General features: G+C 42.3%; 1 protein-coding gene across 4 annotated transcripts in view; it reads right to left on the bottom strand.

The window, feature by feature from the left end:
- The window catches only part of cnnm2b (cyclin and CBS domain divalent metal cation transport mediator 2b), a 109775-nt gene that overhangs the window by 37081 nt on the left and 53332 nt on the right, over positions 1-19362 (bottom strand). The gene's annotated exons all lie outside the window — the stretch shown is intronic.

The following is a 19362-nucleotide window of genomic DNA, read 5'->3' as shown; positions in this document are numbered from 1 at the left end:
GATCTACACCAGATGCTTGATGATAGCTACAAAAGGCAACATGGTCATGGTGAAACTAGCTAATGCACTGTTAGTGGGGACGTACTGTATGCAATGTATTTTCTACTCGATTCTAGTCATTTGCTCCCAAGGTTTGTTCCGGCTGACAGTTTCAGCAATGCCAGGTAACGTTTAGTCGACACTGCAGTCCAAAAGTGGCATGAATTACTCATGTGGAATCAAATACTGTTACCCGTAAAAGCACCACTTGTAAGGAAAAAACCGTGCTATGTCAATAGGTACCATGTAGTAGAAAATGAATATTCTTGCAATATAAAACTACATAAACAAGACACACTGTTGTCCAAGAGGTCTTTAACAGAAAAATGTCTTTAATACCCAAGCCCAAGAAATATTCTCTGTTTCCTCTGCATCTGTGTTCCCAGGACCCTTCAGTGTGCCACTCAGAAAAAGAGAGAAACAAGCTGCATGTATTCAATGAAGACCGTCTAGCAAAACGCTTTTCTCAGCTTGTGATCATTTAAAAGGAATTTTCCACAAGCACAGGCTAATATTAGCCCCCTTCAAAATGAAGTTTCCATTCCGCCCCAGCGATATTCTCACCAAGGAAAAGAACAGCACAAGGCGAAGCCTTCACTGTGTGATCAGATTGTCTCGGAATGGGTCGTTTGCATGCAGCCACCTGGGCGTAAATAACTAGGGCGTCAGATGTGTTTGTAACTAGGCATGCGCATGTATGCGGGTGTGTGCTACCTTTGCATATCTGTGTGTTTATTTAAATGACACTAGTGATTCATCACTCAGAGCATGACTGAGCAGTTTTGGCTAACGCAGCTTTTGTTGAGAGAGGACACCTAGGCTCATCACGGCGCATTTTATTGCACTGCAGTGCTCTGGTTCCGCATGACATCATGACAGCACACTCATTTGCAGTGCACTGAACAGCAGTTTGCGTATATCACACCCATGATTACTCAGCAATCTAACGTAAACTCTATTAGGGAAGAATTCCCGGTGAAAACAAAGAATGTGGAGCTAAGACGGTTTTTAGAAATTAACAAATTGGTAACAAACTAATCGGCTAACGCTATTATACAAACAACATCAATTGCTTCTTAATAATGTTGCTGATCGCAGAGGTTTAACAAGAAAAAAGACAAATATGTAGAGTCAGTTAAAGCAATCAGCAATACTTTAAGTCTTTGAGCCACCATTTAGTCTAAACTGCACAGGGTGGGCATCACAAATGGCAAAAGGCCAAAAGATCAATGTAACTACCGTATTTTTCAGACTAGAAGTTGCACCAGTTGCACCAGCCCAAAAATACAAAATGAAGAGGAAAAAAAAAAAAAACATAAGTCGCACCGGAGTATAAATCACATTTTTGGGGGAAATTTACTTGATAAAATCTAACACATAAAACAGATATGTCATCTTGAAAGGCAATTTAAAATAAAAATACAATAGAGAACATGCTGAATAAGTGTACAGTATGATAATGTTACATGATGCATGAACAACGAAATGCGAATGTGGCCGGCATGTTAACATAACATAGCTATTAAGAGTTATTCAGATAACTATAGCATAAAATACATGCTAAAAAGTTTACCAAACCATCAGTGTAAGTCCAAAACACCAAAACAACATGTGAAATTATATACTGTATTTTTCGAACTATGTCTTTTTTCAGTTTTTTTCATAATTTGGCTGGGGGTGCGACTTATACTCTGGAGCGACTTAGGTGTTAAAGTGCCTGTGACACGAAAAAGCATGTTTATTTCATAATACACGTGGTATTTTATGCTCCTGAATGATATGGACCGCTTGGATGTGTGTGGAAGCGATCGCTATATATATTTAGCTTTTTGAATCCCGCGCCAGGAAAATGAGTGACTTCCGGCTTCGGTCTTGCATTGAGGAGGAGGGCGCTGTGACGTGTACGGTAGAAGACGTCCTCTTCACGCTACAGTGTACTGTTGTGTATGAGGACGAAGGATTCAGCTGATTTTGCGGATTAATACGTGTATTTTTCGCATCACGCCAGCCAAACGGCTGCAGAAAAATCATTCTGTGTGCGGGAGAGGCGTATGCGCCTTTTTGGAGTTTCAAAAGGTTCCCATTCACCGTGGATATTTACTGTGGGACCATTGGACTTACGAGGAAGTGAGTAAACATCTTGTTTTGTATTATGTCAAATACGAATACAGTGATTACAAAGTAAACACTACAAAATTCCTTTAAATAAAGGACTACTTACGTTTGATCATTGATAGGCATGTAAAAAGCTCTCCTCATGCTCGTTAGCAGTTAGCTGTTAGCACGTTAGCTGCACAACAACTCCAACCACCCTCCTCCCAGGAACGAACTGTAAATTGCTCTCCGCCGGGCGTTTTGCCGATCCGCGAAGACAATCGACAACCGGGTCGTCATGTCAAATAATCCAGGCTAGTTACGTGTGATTTTCCACTTCGAAGACTTTGAAACATCCCTCGGTTCGGGTTAGCATGTCGGCTAGCTGTCACTCCTTCTGGTTTGTTTACATTCTCCGAAGCCGGGGAAGGGAAATGACATATGTCCGATTTAGGTGTCATAAAATATCGTTCGGGAGGTGCGACAGTAAAGGTGAAGTCGACAGTTTTGACCATTATGTAGTAATTTTGCCATGTCGTCTTGAATAAATGGATTTTTATTATTTCATATTCCATTTAGCACAAGATTGTTATTTGTCTTGACCATGCCATTTATTTAGCAATTGGGGAAAATACTTGGATAAAAAGAATATCCTGTAAAAATATGGAAGTAAAGAGACAGAAACAATGACATTTTGCCACTCTCTTCGTCGCGTTTTCCTCATTGTGAATAGTTCCCCCTCGACGGGCTGACTGGTCCTTCTCAAACCATTTATATAGCTATTGGGGAAAAATACTTGGATAAAAAGAATATCCTGTAAAAATATTGGAGTAGAGAGACTGAAACAATGACATTTTGCGGCTCTCTTCGTCGCGTTTTCTTCGTTCTGAACAATTCCCCCACAATGGGCTGAATAGTAAAACCGATGAGCCCAGTCTACCGCTGACGTCATCCACCTGTTGGGGACGCTAAAGCCCTATAATGGTAGGCGTGGCTAACCGGCAGATTAAAAGACTAATTTCTCGTCATCTGCACTTTGCTAAATTGTTGTATATAGTCGAATCGTCTCAAAATATGATTCTAATTCACATAATAATGCCATTTAAGACTTTTTTTCTGGTGTCATATGCTCTTTAAATTATTCACACATTATTATATCATTTCGGCAGCACTGTTAATAAAAATTTAACTCTCAACTTTTTGACACAAACTCAGGATGGCCCTCTGAAAAAACACATGCTGCATTTAAACCAGAAGATGAGAGGTGATAAGAATGAAAATGTAATGTTAAAGTCATTTAACTACAGTAATGTTATAATCCTTTCTTTCATATACAAATTTCCAATGTATTCACCAAGAGACGAATTTACTTGGTATTAGTAATGAGAGATGCCCTCTTGTAGCATAAAATAAAGAGTGAGCATGTGAGCAAAAACTGAATGGGAACGTCAGTAAGGAAAAATATATGGCAGTGCCCCCCCCCCCCCCCCCCACCCGCCTCTTCATGTCCTGTCCCATCGGCTTAAACACAAACATTTCCCCTATACAGTGGAAAATCTAATGCTGAAAGTTCCAAGTCATATAAATGGGAATTTAAGATATGTGCTCCTTGTATTTCGCACACAAATCTCAGGAGACCTAAGGGTCATTCTTAGTATGTTGTGCATTTTCTTTGTTGCTTTACTTCAGCATGTACGCTAAAGGATGACCATCTATTATCAATGAAATCACAGGAGATCTCAGCAAATCAAGTTTAGGGCCTTAGGCAATACCAGCAGTGTTGTCACAGATTACTTGAAAAAGTAATTTAATTACTGATCACTAAGGGTGAAACGGTACATGTAATAGTATTGAACCGTTTCGGTGCGTGGTGCTCGGTTCGGAACAGACGCGTACCGAACGAGTTTCTGACGTAATATAACCCTTACTTTTCGAGGCTGTGAGTCGATCGGGTTACAGTTTCTTTGTGTAGATTATATTTACTCTGTCTTCTTTACTATAATGAGGACCAACACGGTAGGACAGTATAACCCAGAAACGTCAACGGCGCGACAACGTGGCCGCCGCGAGAACACAGTGAAACGTGGGCGTTAGAGTCAATCAGCCAATGCACACCAGTGGCAGTGCGGCCGCGTGTTTGATGTGTCCCAGAAGCGACTCAACGTGATGCACGCGAAAAGAACGGCAGAGTTTATTATTTGACGCCAGACGCGGCCCTCCTGCGTCAATACTACTAGCTAGCAGACCGGAAGTCACTCGTGTAAAAATGCGGTGGATCCGGTTGATTTTCAAACTAATATGCAATCGTAACCCACTTTTTGAGTCCATCAGATCTCTTGAGTGGTAGATCAGGCACAGCTGACTTGTCTTTGTTAATTTACAGTTCTTCACTTCTCTGCTATAATAATAACCAACACGGCCCCGTGTTTAATACAAAATCCTCCTACCACAACAAAACAAGTAGGAACTAATATTCACATAGGAACTAAAGTTATACAACATAAAATATACAATATAAATGAATACATCACATTTGTAAAATACAAACACATAATAAAATAAATAATAGCCCATTTAAATAAAATTCATTAAAATGAGCTAAAACACCTGTAATTGAATAATAACAATAATACACACATCCTGCTTACACAATTAAACTTATTAATTTCTGTGTTGCGCTTTAACTTGAGAAAATCCACCAATAAAGCTTTTGAAAACCGTTCATATGAAAAAAAATGTTTCATTGAGGCATTTCATTTGTAAAATACATGTTAAAATCTTTGTCATTGGGTTTGCTTTTCTCTTTAGCACAGGACTTCTTTTTTCTACTTTCTTTCAGAAAGAAAGCTGACCAATACGCGGGGTCTGAAAGGCAAATTGTTGTTGGATTATCTTTAAATACCCGCTACTTTTTGAGCAGAATTCTAGCTTTGTATAGGCTAATGTTCCTATTGTTGAAAGCACAAAAGTGTATAATAAACAACTAGCACATTTATATTTTGCAATTTGTTTTCTTACTGTACCGAAAATGAACCGAACCGTGACCTCAAAACCGAGATACGTACCGAACCGAGATTTTTGTGTACCGTTACGCCCCTACTGATCACGCCTCATAAAAAAGTAATCTAGGGACTTCACTGATTACTTTATTATCAAAGTAACTAAATTACTTCAAAAGCAATTTATCGGTTACTTTTTACCAAATTTTCTCCCTTTGCCGCCTTGACATAAGAACGACAACAATAAAAAATGTAATCGCATGTAATTGACTTTTCAACAATTTAATTTTAAGGGGAAGATTAACATTTTTCACATTAAGCTTAATCTTCGAGTTACCGGAGGTTTAATTACTTATAGAGTTGATTTCAATCACCATTGACTCGCGCTAGCTTCGCCACTCCGAAGCCCTGAAACTAGCAAATAACTGACAAACTGCATGGAATTTGTCGAAATCAACTCCACCGACTAATTAAACCCTGCTAACTCGAAGATTAAGCCTAATGTTAAAATTCTGAATTTCGGGATAGGGTTAACAGCATATCAGTGCTAATGTAAAATAATGCAAAGTGACTGCAAAAAAAAAAAAATCAACAACACGCAAATGAATTGTTAAGTGCAATAAACACAAAGGTGAGGGCGGGCGCGGATGTGCGCACACAACCCAGAAGTACGTCGTACACACACACGCGATCATTTTAGCCACAAAACATGTAGACAACTAAGCTCTTTACACTCAGTCGAACTTACAACACACCCCAAAGATGCTAAACGAACAAATCACCTCAAGGCATTAATGGGCAACACAAATATGATGCAAACAAAGCTTCCAACTTGGAGCGATGACTACCGGCTGTTGCAACGGCAAAGCTACGAAATGGCCACGCATGTAGTGATTCCAACCTATCCCTGCAACCTTAAATGAATGAAGGAAAAATACCCACGTTCCTTCATGGACGCAAACAGATCAACATTCCCTCGCACATCTCAACAGGTGGTTGCACTCGGCTCGAATGTGCATCCGCGCTTGCACACGCCTTTCTCTTTTTTTTTTTTTTTTAAACCTGTCCTGTTCATCTGTTTGACACAGAGAATGGAAGTCTAAGTGCCCAGATTCTGAACAGTTTTAATGTTTCACATTGAGAGTCTGACATACTCCCATTGTGATCATTCAAAATACCTTTTTATTATGACAAAGCAGCGAACAGGAAGGGATTATGGGGGGACAGAAGAAAAGAAATACAAGAGAAGAAGGAAAAGAAACACATACACAAACAACAACTAGAAATACATTGAACATCTAAACTAGTTACTAATGTGCTGGTGCTATCGTCAGCGAGATGTATTTCCGGTTTACACCATGTGGGGGCCTATTGGCCAGTGAAAGAGGAGAATGGGGGTGGGGGTGTCTATAAGCCTATAAGCTAAGTGATTGAAAGGGGTAGAGTGTACAAAAATCAGTTCTGTGATCTATAACCCAGTAATCGTGTGAATCTCTTATGAGTAAGCCCGTTGGCGACCAACCCTACGCCGCCGCATCGCCAATCCCGGCACCGGGACCCCCGACCCGAGAATGCCCTACCACATCCAGCAGCACGCAGGCCCCACCGGGCGCGCGACAGCCACGCAGACGGGCGGAGAAGCCGCGCGGGCGCCAACCCAGGGCCACGGCCCCCACCCAGCCAGCCCGGGGAGGGAGGGCGGGCGCGGGGGGCCATGCGCAGCCCATCCCTCCTCCCGCAGCCCAGCAAAGGAGCCATCGTCCCCCCCCGGGACCCAGGGTGGTCCCACGGGCCACCCGCGCACCCATCAACCGGCCTTCAGGGATGGCAGGAGGGGACGCATCACCAACCCCACGCCTACACCCACCCCCGCCCGCCCACCCGGGCCACGAGCCACAGCCGCAGCCCCCCAACCGGCACGGCACGCCACGGGACCCCCAGCGGCCCACCAAGCCCCAGGCAAGGCAGGGTCCCCCGCCGGTGCAGGCGACACCCCGCTGATACACCGGCGCCCAGTCAGCGACCCGTGACGGAGCGCAGGGCGGATGCCCAGCCAGAGAAGAGAGGGGAAGGCGGAGGCAGGAGAACGCCCAGGAACTGCCACGGGGCGATGCAAGATCGGAGACCCGACCCCCCAACCTACTCCCGCGGCCGGCAGCCGAGGCAGAGGGGAGGCCACACCCCAGGAGCCACGCCATATAAAAAAGTGTGGGACCCACCTACCACCCTATTACTGTGGCTGCCAGGTTCCCGACTGGCAGCCATCACCCAGCACTGTGATGGGGGTGTGAGGGGAGGGTAGTGCAATGTATGCATTAAAATAGGAGAGCTTGGCTTGGGGCAGTGGGACCGCAGCATGGAGCTTCTGCCCAGCCGCCCGTCCCACCGCCCTTTGCCAGAGCTCTCCTGTGGAGTATGATGTGTGGTGCATTTAAAAAAGGTGCAGAGATGGCGGGGCCTGTGGTGAGGAGGCAGCCGTGAGGTACCCCCACCCCCAACAGGTCCCAACCATCCCACAACCTTGGTGTGTGGTGCATTAAAAACAGGGGGGAGCCGGGCCGGGACTGTAAAGCCCCGTCCCAACTCTCCCCGGAGAAATGTATGAGCATGTAAGTGCCAAGGTGAAAAATATTTACAGTGCCGAAGTGAGAAGTGCGTGAGTTAAGAGGCAGGCTCCCGCGGGCGTGGCCCCGTCCACCAGAAACGCCGGCCGCAGGGCAGAAGAGGCGTCAGGCCCCCGATCAATCTCCGCCCCAGACCACCCACGGCGCCTCCGCGACCCCCCCCCCCCACCCCACCCACCGAGCACCCACCGAGCACCCACCCCGCACTCCGAGCAGGCGCCACACCAAGCGCCAGCGACCAGGGGACGTCCACCCCACCGGCAAGGGACAGCAAGCCTCACCCAAGGCCCCGCGGGCCCCAAGAGGCCCCGCCCACGACCCCGCCGGCCGGGGGGCAGCAGCGGCCGCCGCGCGCCCCCCACAACCCACCCCCGGGCCAGGAGGGGCGCGCGGCATGACACCAGAGGGCACCTCCCCGGCACCCGGTACAGGGAGATGCGGCTCCGGCCGGGCGGACCTGGGAGGGAACCATGGCTGCCGCATGCACCCCCCTGGCCCCCACCCCAACTCCACCCCACCCCACCCCGGCCGGCCGGGGAAGGGCCGCGGCCCCGAACCGGCACCCGCGCGGCCCCCCCACCCGCCCACGACACCAGCGCGCGCCCGACGGGACCCCCGCACAGCCAGACGCAACCAGACAAGCCCCGGCCGAAAATCCCGGGGGCCAAGACCGGCGACGGGACGGCCCAGGGCAGGACGCCAACAAACTCCACCTGTAAAGCTGACAGAAGAAGAGGTTTATCAAACACCATTAGATGTATGCCAAGGACCGGTGAAGTGTATTATTTACGCATAGTTCCTTAATTGTTCCAAGTCTGATAATATATAGGGTGTTCCAAAAAAAAGTTGCATATGTTCCCCAGCAGCTGGAAACCAAATTGTCTATGAGTATCCTTGTAAAATAAGCCCATTGACCTACTAAACTGTGAAGGAAGAAAGTGTACACGCCTTTCTCAGTGCCAAAACACTTAGCGCATGTGACTCGAGACCAAAAGAGGAAGTAACTGTGAGCGGTTACCATGGAAACGAACACATAATTGGAACCTTTCTAACACTGTTTAGTCAAAATGCTCTTCCTACATGACTACAATATTCTTTATTCTACATACATTATGAGGCAATAACAAAATAGTAACGCACAGACAGTAAGGAAACTAGCTTTAATCAGATTACTGGTTTGGAAAAATAAACGCTTTAGATTACTTGTTACTAAAAGAAAGTAATCAGATTACAGTAACGCGTTAGTGACAACACAATACCCGTATAGGCTCAAATTAGCGATTTTGGCCAAGAAGTACACACTTTTTTCACTTTTTTCTTTTTTTTTTTTTTTTTTGTTAAAAATGATTTCACTAAACCATTGTGCCTTGGTGGACAGGATCCAAATGCACTTTAAATTGTGGTAATCTTCCTCACTCTTAATACCTATGCGAGTTGCTGACACCTGAGATATTTTTTTAATTCAAAAGCACCAATGATTAGTTCTCATTCTACTCAAATTAATGAAATTTGCATCAAATAAAAATAATAGACAACGCGCGTAAAGATCAACGGACTTCTACGTGGAAAGGAGTCCGACTTCTATTTCTGATGTCATCAGGCTCAAGGAGATTAAAACTATAATGTTGGCATTCTGAAATCTAATCAACACTGTCAAAAAACATGAATATTATTTAAAATTCTAACCAAGCGTAACATACTTATGACTTTTGCAAATCAATAGTAATGATAAACAGGTACTGTCCGTGGCAGAAATTGTGTTGCTATTGTATTGTGGATGACTGTCCCAGGCCAGTAATTTCTACTTCACAATGATGTCTGTTGGTAGTCATTTTGGTTTGGGTCACTCAGTTCTTTTTTTTGGCCAACTTGATCCCGGCCCCACTTCAGTCAGGAGCAATAATGTGGCCCCTGGAGAAAAAAGGTTTGGGGACCCCTGTTCTAAATCAACCACCGCAGAAAGGTTAAGCATCACATCGCACTTAAAATTCGGATGTCATTTTAATAAATTCATGCCCTCTGTACAAAAAAGATTCATTAACTTTTTTTATTTTTATTTTTTTTATAATATGGCCGGCGTAGCACCTGTCTTGCTCCATTGTACCGTATGCTCACAAAATGCAAAAAGGAAGTCAGCAGTTGCTACAGAGATTATGTGACTTTATCCTCAAATAGAACAAAACCACAGGCGCGTCCACCTTAAAATGCACCTACCAAAATCAGCTAATTAGCAATTTATCCATAATCCTCATGTCATCATCACCACTGTCAGCGAATTAACGAAATATCCTCCTGTAGTCGCAAAACAACAGACAATGTACTGTAAAATCTGCCTATATGATGAAATGAAAAAAGCAGTGGTCAACCATTTACCTTTTTATTTCTAAAATTAAATGATTGATGTTGCTAAGAAAACATTCAACAAGTGTTTCTCTCAAACCTCATGCTTCCCGTCCCACTACTCAGTCATCCCATCACAAAACACTGTCACCTTTCCACAAATGGTATCTTAAAAAACTGGCAAAAATTGAGCTAACACATCTGCTACAAAACATTAATGCAAAACATTCACATCTCTTGAATTTCAAAAAATATATTCTATTACTGTTTAGTAGTTCAAAGTGCTCAAGTTTTACAAGGGAGTGAGTTATGCGCACGCAGCTTTAAAAACAAAAGAAAAACAAAAAAACACAGTTATTGAACATAGTCAAATCAAAAAACCGATGGAGTTAATGCCTATAATTCAATGACGACTAAAGAAAGTCATTAACACCTAATATCTACAGCAGAAATGTCCAAAGTCCGGCCCGGGGGCCAAATGCGGCCCGTGGTCGAATTTCATTCGGCCCCCAGCCTCTGTCATAAAATCAATAACGTCTGGCCCGCACACAGACTTAATAAATTGGTCAGCAGTACTGCAACCAGCATATGAAGTAGCTTACACACGAAATGCCTCTCCTCATTTACCCACTAAAATGAGGCAGCACTTAATCCCTTTATTGCCAAATGTATCACATTTGATACACCTAAAAATTCATGATTTTGAGACTAATTTAGAATTTTGACATTTCTTTTCGAAAAAAAAAAATGATGGATGCACGTCAACACATGCATCTGCAGGTTCCATGTGAAAAAAAAAACATGAGCATGGGTTATAGATATTAGAGCGCTTATTACACATATTCATTTTGACTTTTCTTTTTACAAATTTGAAAAATAGGTTTCATTAGGACCTTATTTTTCAAATTTAGGCATTCTCTGATAATTGCTTCATGTTGCAGGTATTTAAGGGCTAAGCAACATTACTCCGTGTGACCTATTACTTCCATTTTCTAAAATGGCGACAATCAACAAAAAAAGAAAGTTGACTGACGGCCGACGCTTCAAGGATAGGTGAAAATTGGACTATTTCTTCACTAAAATACGCAACAACTGTGTCTTGCCTCATTTGCAAAGAGACAGTCGCTGTTTTTAAAGATTTCAATGTGAGGCGATATTACCAAACAAGACACGCTGACATGTACGACAAGATTACAGGGAAGATACGCAGCGAGAAGTTGGAGCAACTTTTAATTTCACAGCAGTAGTATTTCGCAAGAGCCCGAGAACACCGCAAAGGCTAGTTGCGAGATTGTTGAAATTATTCATTAAAAAAATAATAAAGCAAATGTGACACACTGAATGGCTTGCTAAATTTTGCTTAAATATATTGTTCTACGTAAAAAGGACGTGAGCCAAGGTCGGCCCCCCCCATTTTTACCACACCAAATCTGGCCCCCTTTGCAAAAAGTTTGGACACCCCTGATCTACAGTATAACATTTGATTAACTCACAGCTAGTGTGCAACTAGTCTCTTGCTCTGCCTCACTCACTGACATAAGTTTTGGCCTGAATTAATGCTCCCCCCCCCCCCCCCCCCCCCCCCCGCTTTGTAGAGGTGGCTATGTTGCAGTAGGAGAAGTAAAGCTGTCGAGGATTTTTAGCTTCTGTTGAATGAATGAATGAATGGCAACAAATGGATATACAGTTTAGTACACCTTCTGCCTCCAGGTCACTACATAGGTACAAAACTGACATATGAACACATCTGTGGATGTATGTATATTTTTCATATCTACTGTATATATAATGTCCAATCTACAATGACATGAAACCTTCAGTGCCCAAACTGTATGCCACTGCCACCCGATTAGTCTGCAGACTTTTTTAACGATTAGTTGACTATTCCAATAATTTTAAAATAATACTTTAAAAAAAAATTTTTTTACTAATTTTGCAATAAAATTTTTGCTGGCGCTTATTAATTCGCAAAAACATTTTGGAACATTTAAATTAATTAAAGTACAAATAAACACATAAATAACAATAATATAACACAAATGAACAATGAGGTCAAATGCTAATGACATTAACTAGTGCAAAAGAATGGAATGGAATGTAAACAGATTCAGATCATTGTGACCTCACTTTTCCTCCAGGATAACACAATTCTTACTTTCTCTTTTTGTGGTATGTCTATATTATTCTCAGCATTAGAGTGAGGACCAACAGAGTAGATAAATAAATGTCACGTATCACTGGAGTGCAGTACGTGAAAAAAACTTAATAATGCACATTGATACGACGCTACGAACGAGTATTAGGGCCAAGTAAAATAAATTTTAAAAAATGGACAATTAGAGTTAGCGTGTTGTTATTGCTACGGGAAAAAAAAAAAGTTGCATTATCATGTTGGGGTAATGTAGCTTTGAGCCGCTACCTACTTTACATACATGTGTCTAAGCTGGTAGCTACTTTCATCATATTTGAATCCATACTATGGGTGGGCGATATGGCCTTAAACACGTATCGCTGTAAATTGAGCAGATTTACCTCGATAACGATAAATGACGATAAATTCGCCCAAGCGGACTGTTATATAATTTGAAAATCTGAATCAATGCATGAAATACAGATTAACAGTTTCTCGTTGATTTATTTATCAGCTTTCAATTTGATATATTTAACAATTGTACATGCAGTCTAAACATAAAGTATATAAAAATGTATTGTAAAGAATAAGAATTCAAGTATGAACATTTATAACGGCGTGTATGGCTTGAACAATGTACATTGTCAAAATCAATATGCCTGTGCAAACATGTCATTGTAACACAAGTTACTTGCAGCTTGAACAGTACACTTCAAAAAGACAATTTATTGTTAATTGCTGCTGTGACATAATTACTCAATACAAGTGTTTACTTCATGGTTTCAGGGTTTTTTTCCCCCCCAGTGCATTTTTTAATACATGCACGCACACATGAACCCCTTAACAGACACACACACGTGAAAGCTATATTGATCTTCTGCAAACGAAACATTTAAGATTTTATGATAGGAATAATGACACCGAATTAAAGCACATACAGAAAAATAGCTGGCGCCATTAATCGGTCAAATTATAAGTTTCACTACTGGATTGTACTTTATGCTGAATGCTTTACCATCACAGGAGCTATCAGACAGATCACACACAGACAGATACAAAATAACGCGACATAGTAATTGCTAGATGCAGTCCGTGCCCAATCCACTCATTAAGTTCAGCCGTTTCGACAAGGTTAGAGCCGCTATCCGACTCCCATCACGTTCATTTGTAGCGTTAGCCGCTAGCGTTAGCCTGTGGCCTGGCTACCAGTAGAAAGCACTGAAAGCACCATCTCCGGAAATCGTGAGAACAAGGGAGGACAGCGGGCGAAAGCCCGTCTGGATGCCACCAACAGTCTACTAAATGTCGGGTGAAAGTTTGGCGAACCTCCCTTAAGCCACACTCCATCACGTTTTGCTTGTAGCGTTAGCCTACCGGGCTTCTGTTTGTTTGTCTTCCTGATGACCACGTGACTCCCTACGTAAGCACACTGACTGCTTTCATAAAGGGGAATGAACATAGACAAACAACACAGAGTCAAAGCGGGATGAAAAGACTATATTTTCTTGTTTTATTAAATTACCGAATTTACCGACATGGTCAAAATTACGCCGGTCATCGTGAAGAATTTCGGTGACGGTAAACTTTCGGTTTACCGACCTGCTCTAATCCATACCATGTCGAGCAAAAAACGAAAGTGGTTGGACAAATAGGTACAATAGGGATTTTCATGTATTACGAAACAGGATGGGAGTCAGCATTTTATCTACATGATTTGCAATGCCAAGTTGAGCAACTTTAGCCTCGCAAAACTAAATGAACACTTCGAGAAGCTACATAGAGATGGGGAATATAAGAACACAACGCTTGCTGAATTCAAGGTGAAGAGACCCAGATTCGATTATAAGCAGTGTTGGGCACGTTACTTTAAAAAAGTAATTAGTAGTGATGCACGATAATACATTTTTCAACCAATACCGATAACCGATAATTTCCTCCTCATTCCAACCAATAACCGATAATGTCAAGCCGAAAATTCTATTAAAAGATTTATGTAAAATTTTAAAGTATACACAAAAGAAAATATTACTGTGCAAAGATATAATTTATTGCTCTTTTTTTCAACATAAAATATGAACAAGTCGTCAATTCAAACATCTAAATAATGACAGATTGTCTGACATTGTGTTATGGTAAAACTTTGGCAACAATTACTTACAGAGTAAATACCTAAGTTGCACAAAAATGCCTTTAAAAGTAAACCATTCCTAACATATATAACATTAATACACTGCAAAACACACCTCCTTAAAACTAGTTAGTTTTAAGTGTCAATCTATTGGCAATAAGTGAAATTATCTGCCATCGCTTCAAGTGTATTTCTCCCAGATTTCTTGGAAGAAAAATAGCTAGCTGAAAATAATCTTAACAGCCTTGTTTTAAGCGATACATTATTATACTTAATCCCCCCCCCAAAAAACTTGGAAGGAAGATTTTGAATAATATTTGTGGCTACAGAATATTGATTTAAGAATTTGATTATCTACTGTGACTGTAATTGAGCAGAGAAATAAGTTAAATAATTTGAAAAGTGATTGCTAATGTTATATGCTTTGTTGCACACTGTGAAAATGATTAACTCAAAAGAGCGAGATGTCATGTACCCATTCTGCAGCGCTTTGTTTACATTTGCGGCTTTCACGACATTTGCTTTACAGCAGCTAAACTGCTACACGGCAGTACTATTTGGAAGGAGTTGGAGCTCGCATCCGCGTGCGTGTTGTTTTGTGCCTGAGTTTTGCTAAGCCGAAAATAAAGGCAGCGTTACAAAGTCATCTGACCGCTCGTCATTTTACATACTGAATGCATTATTGACTGGCTGACTTCGTTTTCTCCATGTTTAAATTATCATCTAACCACTGTGCCGTCATTATAAGCTTGCTTACTGGACATCACTTTTTCATGAAAAATGGTGGTCGTATAAACTGCATTATTTTTTTTATCCAGGGCTTTGGTTCTCGGGTCATTTAGGTAAAAAAAAAAAAACGCGTTTCGTCTCGGCGGCGGCAGCTACGTTCGTACCGGATAATCCGCCCGCCCCGGCCGGTTCGCCACGGCGTATTCGGGTCCTGGCTCTGCTCGCACGCCGTGGGGGAACGCTCGAGAAACCGGGGTGTTCGCCAGAGGTCCCGAGGCTGGGGAACCGGGCTCGGCCCGCCCCGCCAACGGCGAGGCGGCGGACTGCCGGACCGGCCAGAGCGGCGGGCTCCATTGGAAGACGGCTACTTGCCGACTATCGGTCTCCAGTTGTGCCGGTGTTTAGCCTTAGATGCGAATGTACCACCCGCCTTGGGCTGCATTCCCAAACAGCCCGACTCTGTATCGTCACAAGCCCTGTAGTTTAACTTAGTGTTTACAATAGCTTTAGCATTCCCGCTAGCAGCAGCCTCGTATTCGTTCCAAAAATCTTTGTGATGCAGTTTAAAATGGCTGCTGGGTTAGTGGTTTTGAATGAGGACGCTTTCTTTCTGCCTCGTGGAACTTCTACGGTACATGTTTCGCAGATGGCGAGAGCGTCGTTTTTTTAGTAACAGCCGCCATAATATTCAACTACTTCTTGTCGTGTAATTCCGCCTCCTCAACCCCTCCTCCCTCAGGGGCTTCAGAGAGGGGAGGGGTTGAGGAGGTGGCGTGCTGAATTCTTCGGTTGCGCACATTTGGAGGCTAAATCAAGTATATACTTATCGGATTGCATTATCGGTTGAATTTTTTTAATTATCTGGATTATCTGTGTGACGTCATAATTGCCATTATCGGCCGATAATTATCGGTGACCGATATTATCGTGTATCTTTAGTAATTAGTTATAGTTACTCACTACTTCTTCCAAAAAGTTAGTAAGAGTTAGTAACTGAATTACTCTATAGTAAAAGTAACTAGTTACCAGGGAAAGTAACTATTTCCGTTACTTTAAAAAGAAGTAGTTGTATGTCAAAGAATTTGAAATTTTCTGAGCAGTAATCGAGTCAGTTGAATAGAGAAGAACAGATAGGTAGTTGTGTTATAGAACCTTGTAATATTTATTGCACCTCACCAGACACAGATTTATCCTACACTTGAGGTGCAACAAAAATAAACAGATTTGAATTGCTTATGACAGATGTCGACAAAAGCTTTGCCCCGGGACATAAATTACACTTTACATGCACGTTCTTTCCTTTACTTTCGACCAACTTGAAATAGTGTTTATATCTCCACTTCGTAAAGGACAAATTTTCCTCTGAATACTCTGCCATTATATCCCTCTGCATCTGTTTTGCGTGTGTGTGTTTGCCGCACACGCTGTTCCGGTTTGTGTGTGGAAAAAAACGGCTCTGAAGTTTGTTTAAAAAAAAAAAAAAACTTTATTAACATCAAATACACATATACGTGTGCTATTAGGTGCGAGCGTTTACGTCACAGAAAGGGGGATCACGTGAGATTTGACAACAATGCAGCCATATTGGAAGCAGGTCTGGCTCGAGACAAACTCGTTACTAAGGCGAAGAACAGATAAGTGATCAAACTTAAGGATGTGAACAATGTTGACCCTTACGAGCAATCCGAAGAAAAATGGAGTAAAGATGTCGACGGGCTTCCACAATTACGCGAAATGGACATTCTGCTGTATTTAGTGTTTGGTGTATGTTACTAAACTCATCAGTGATTCCGAAATTACAAATCGCTACAAAGCTACGAACAGTTTTGCTGCGAATGGGTGCAGGACCTGCACATTATGACCGTATCAAATGGCAACTATATCGTTCTTGTAAAGGTAGGCTATGTGTATTTACTATTTTCATTGCCATGAACCTGAATGCACCCCAAGTCTTGGATGACAAATAAACAGAGCAGAGTAGATTCGCTACGGCTGGTAGTTTATTCAATTTATTCAAAGTAAGTAACACACAGCTTTTGACCGTCAGTAACGGTAAAGGCATTGTAACGGCGGAAAAAATAATTAGTTAGATTACCCCGTTACTGAAAAAAATAACGCTGTTATGTAACGGCGTTATTTATAATGGCGATATTCCCAAAACTGATTATAAGGCCACTCTGCCTGCTCTTGGATTTGTACCCATTAACAAACCGATCCTCACAGCATCATATGAAGTTGCGTAACTGATCACAAAGCAGGGCGAGCGACACACCATTGGGGAAACATTTATAAAACCAGCTGCGATGGCGAATCTGATACTGAATTTGAAAATTTAAAAAAAAATTTTTAAATTTATTTATTTTTTTACTAATGTAGGATTCAGTGAATGCGCATATGAAACTGGTGGGATTCTGTAGCTCCATCAAGGTTAAGAACCACTGATGTACAGTATAATCTTTAGTATTGTTGTTGTGTGTTTCCACTCGCGGTCGGACACTTAAAGCCAGTTGTGTAGTTATTTGGATGATGTGCAGATGCTAGCAAACAGATGCTAACCGTTTGTGAATGTCACAACTGTATTAGCAGGTAATCATCGCAGATTTGCGTTGTTGCGAACATGTTTGTTACTGAGGACGAAGTTGTTTGTTTTATTTCTATTTTTAGTTTCATTCTTCAAGTTATGACGTTAGGATCAATGGCTAAATAAAGTCAAAAAATCATACCGATGTTACGCATCGTCATTTGGGAGTTTAGCTCGCTGTATAGCCAGGGCTGAGCCGTAGTGTCTTGGTGAGGCTGTGTTCAAGTTATGCCAGTAAATGGTATCGGTGCCCTATTTGTTTGTACTGTCCGATACCACCATTTCGAGCCGGATCAGCGCCCCCTGCTGATACTGGTATAGGTGCAACATTAATTATTCAAATCTGTTATTTGTATCCTCTTACTGGAAATCAAAATATGATCACCCTAGAAAAGGGGTCCCCAACCTCCGGGCGCATTTGCTACCGGGCCGCACAGAAATAATAAATAATTTATTACCGACTGCATTCTGGCCAAATTAACTTTGGCCCGTGCTCCTGAACACACCAATATCCCTGTCTACTCTAGATATAATACTACTACTGGATAGAATGTCATCATAGAAATCCATTGGACTGCTAGCAGTACATCTTGTTTTTTTATATCTCCAGTGGGGAAAATAAGTATTTAGTCAACCACTAATTGTGCAAGTTCTCCCACTTGAAAATATTAGAGAGGCCTGTAATTGTCAACATGGGTAAACCTGAACCATGAGAGACAGAATGTGGAAAAAAAAAAAAAAAACTGAAAATCACATTGTTTTGATTTTTAAAGAATTTATTTGCAAATCATGGTGGAAAATAAGTATTTAGTCAATACCAAAAGTTCATCTCAATACTTTGTTATGTACCCTTTGTTGGCAACAACGGAGGCCAAGCACTTTCTGTAACTCTTCACAAGCTTTTCACACACTGTTGCGGGTATTTTGGCCCATTCCTCCATGCAGATCTCTTCTAGAGCAGTGATATTTTGGGGCTGTCGTTGGGCAACACTTTCAACTCCCTACACAGATTTTCTATGGGGTTGAGATCTGGAGACTGGCTAGGCCACTCCAGGATCTTGAAATGCTTCTTACGAAGCCACTCCTTTGTTGCCCTGGCTGTGTGTTTGGGATTATTGTCATACTAAAAGACCCAGCCACGTCTTATCTTCAATGCCCTTGCTGATGGAAGGAGATTTTCACTCAAAATCTCTCGATACATGGCCTCATTCATTCTTTCCTTTACACAGATCAGTCGTCCTGGTCCCTTTGCAGAAAAACAGCCCCAAAGCATGATGTTTCCACCCCCATGCTTCACAGTGGGTATGGTGTTCTTGGGATGCAATTCAGTATTCTTTCTCCTCCAAACACGAGAACCTGTGTTTCTACCAAAAAGTTCTATTTAAGTTTCATCGGACCACAACACATTCTCCCAGTCCTCTTCTGGATCATCCAAATGGGGGACAGGGGGGACATGTTTGGCAGTGCAGGATTTGAGTCCCTGGCGGCGCATTGTGTTACTGATAGTAGCCTTTGTTACTGTGGTCCCAGCTCTCTGTAGGTCATTCACTAGGTGCCCCCGTGTGGTTCTGGGATTTTTGCTTACCGTTCTTGTTATCATTTTGACGCCACGGGGTGAGATCTTGCATGGAGCCCCAGATCGAGGGAGATTATCAGTGGTCTTGTATGTCTTCCATCTTCTAATAATTGCTCCCATA

The sequence above is a fragment of the Corythoichthys intestinalis genome, chromosome 8 (assembly GCF_030265065.1).
Source record: "Corythoichthys intestinalis isolate RoL2023-P3 chromosome 8, ASM3026506v1, whole genome shotgun sequence".
Taxonomy (NCBI): Eukaryota; Metazoa; Chordata; class Actinopteri; order Syngnathiformes; family Syngnathidae; genus Corythoichthys; species Corythoichthys intestinalis.
Note: the sequence above shows the minus strand (reverse complement) of the source record. Positions and strands in the feature narration are given on the sequence as shown.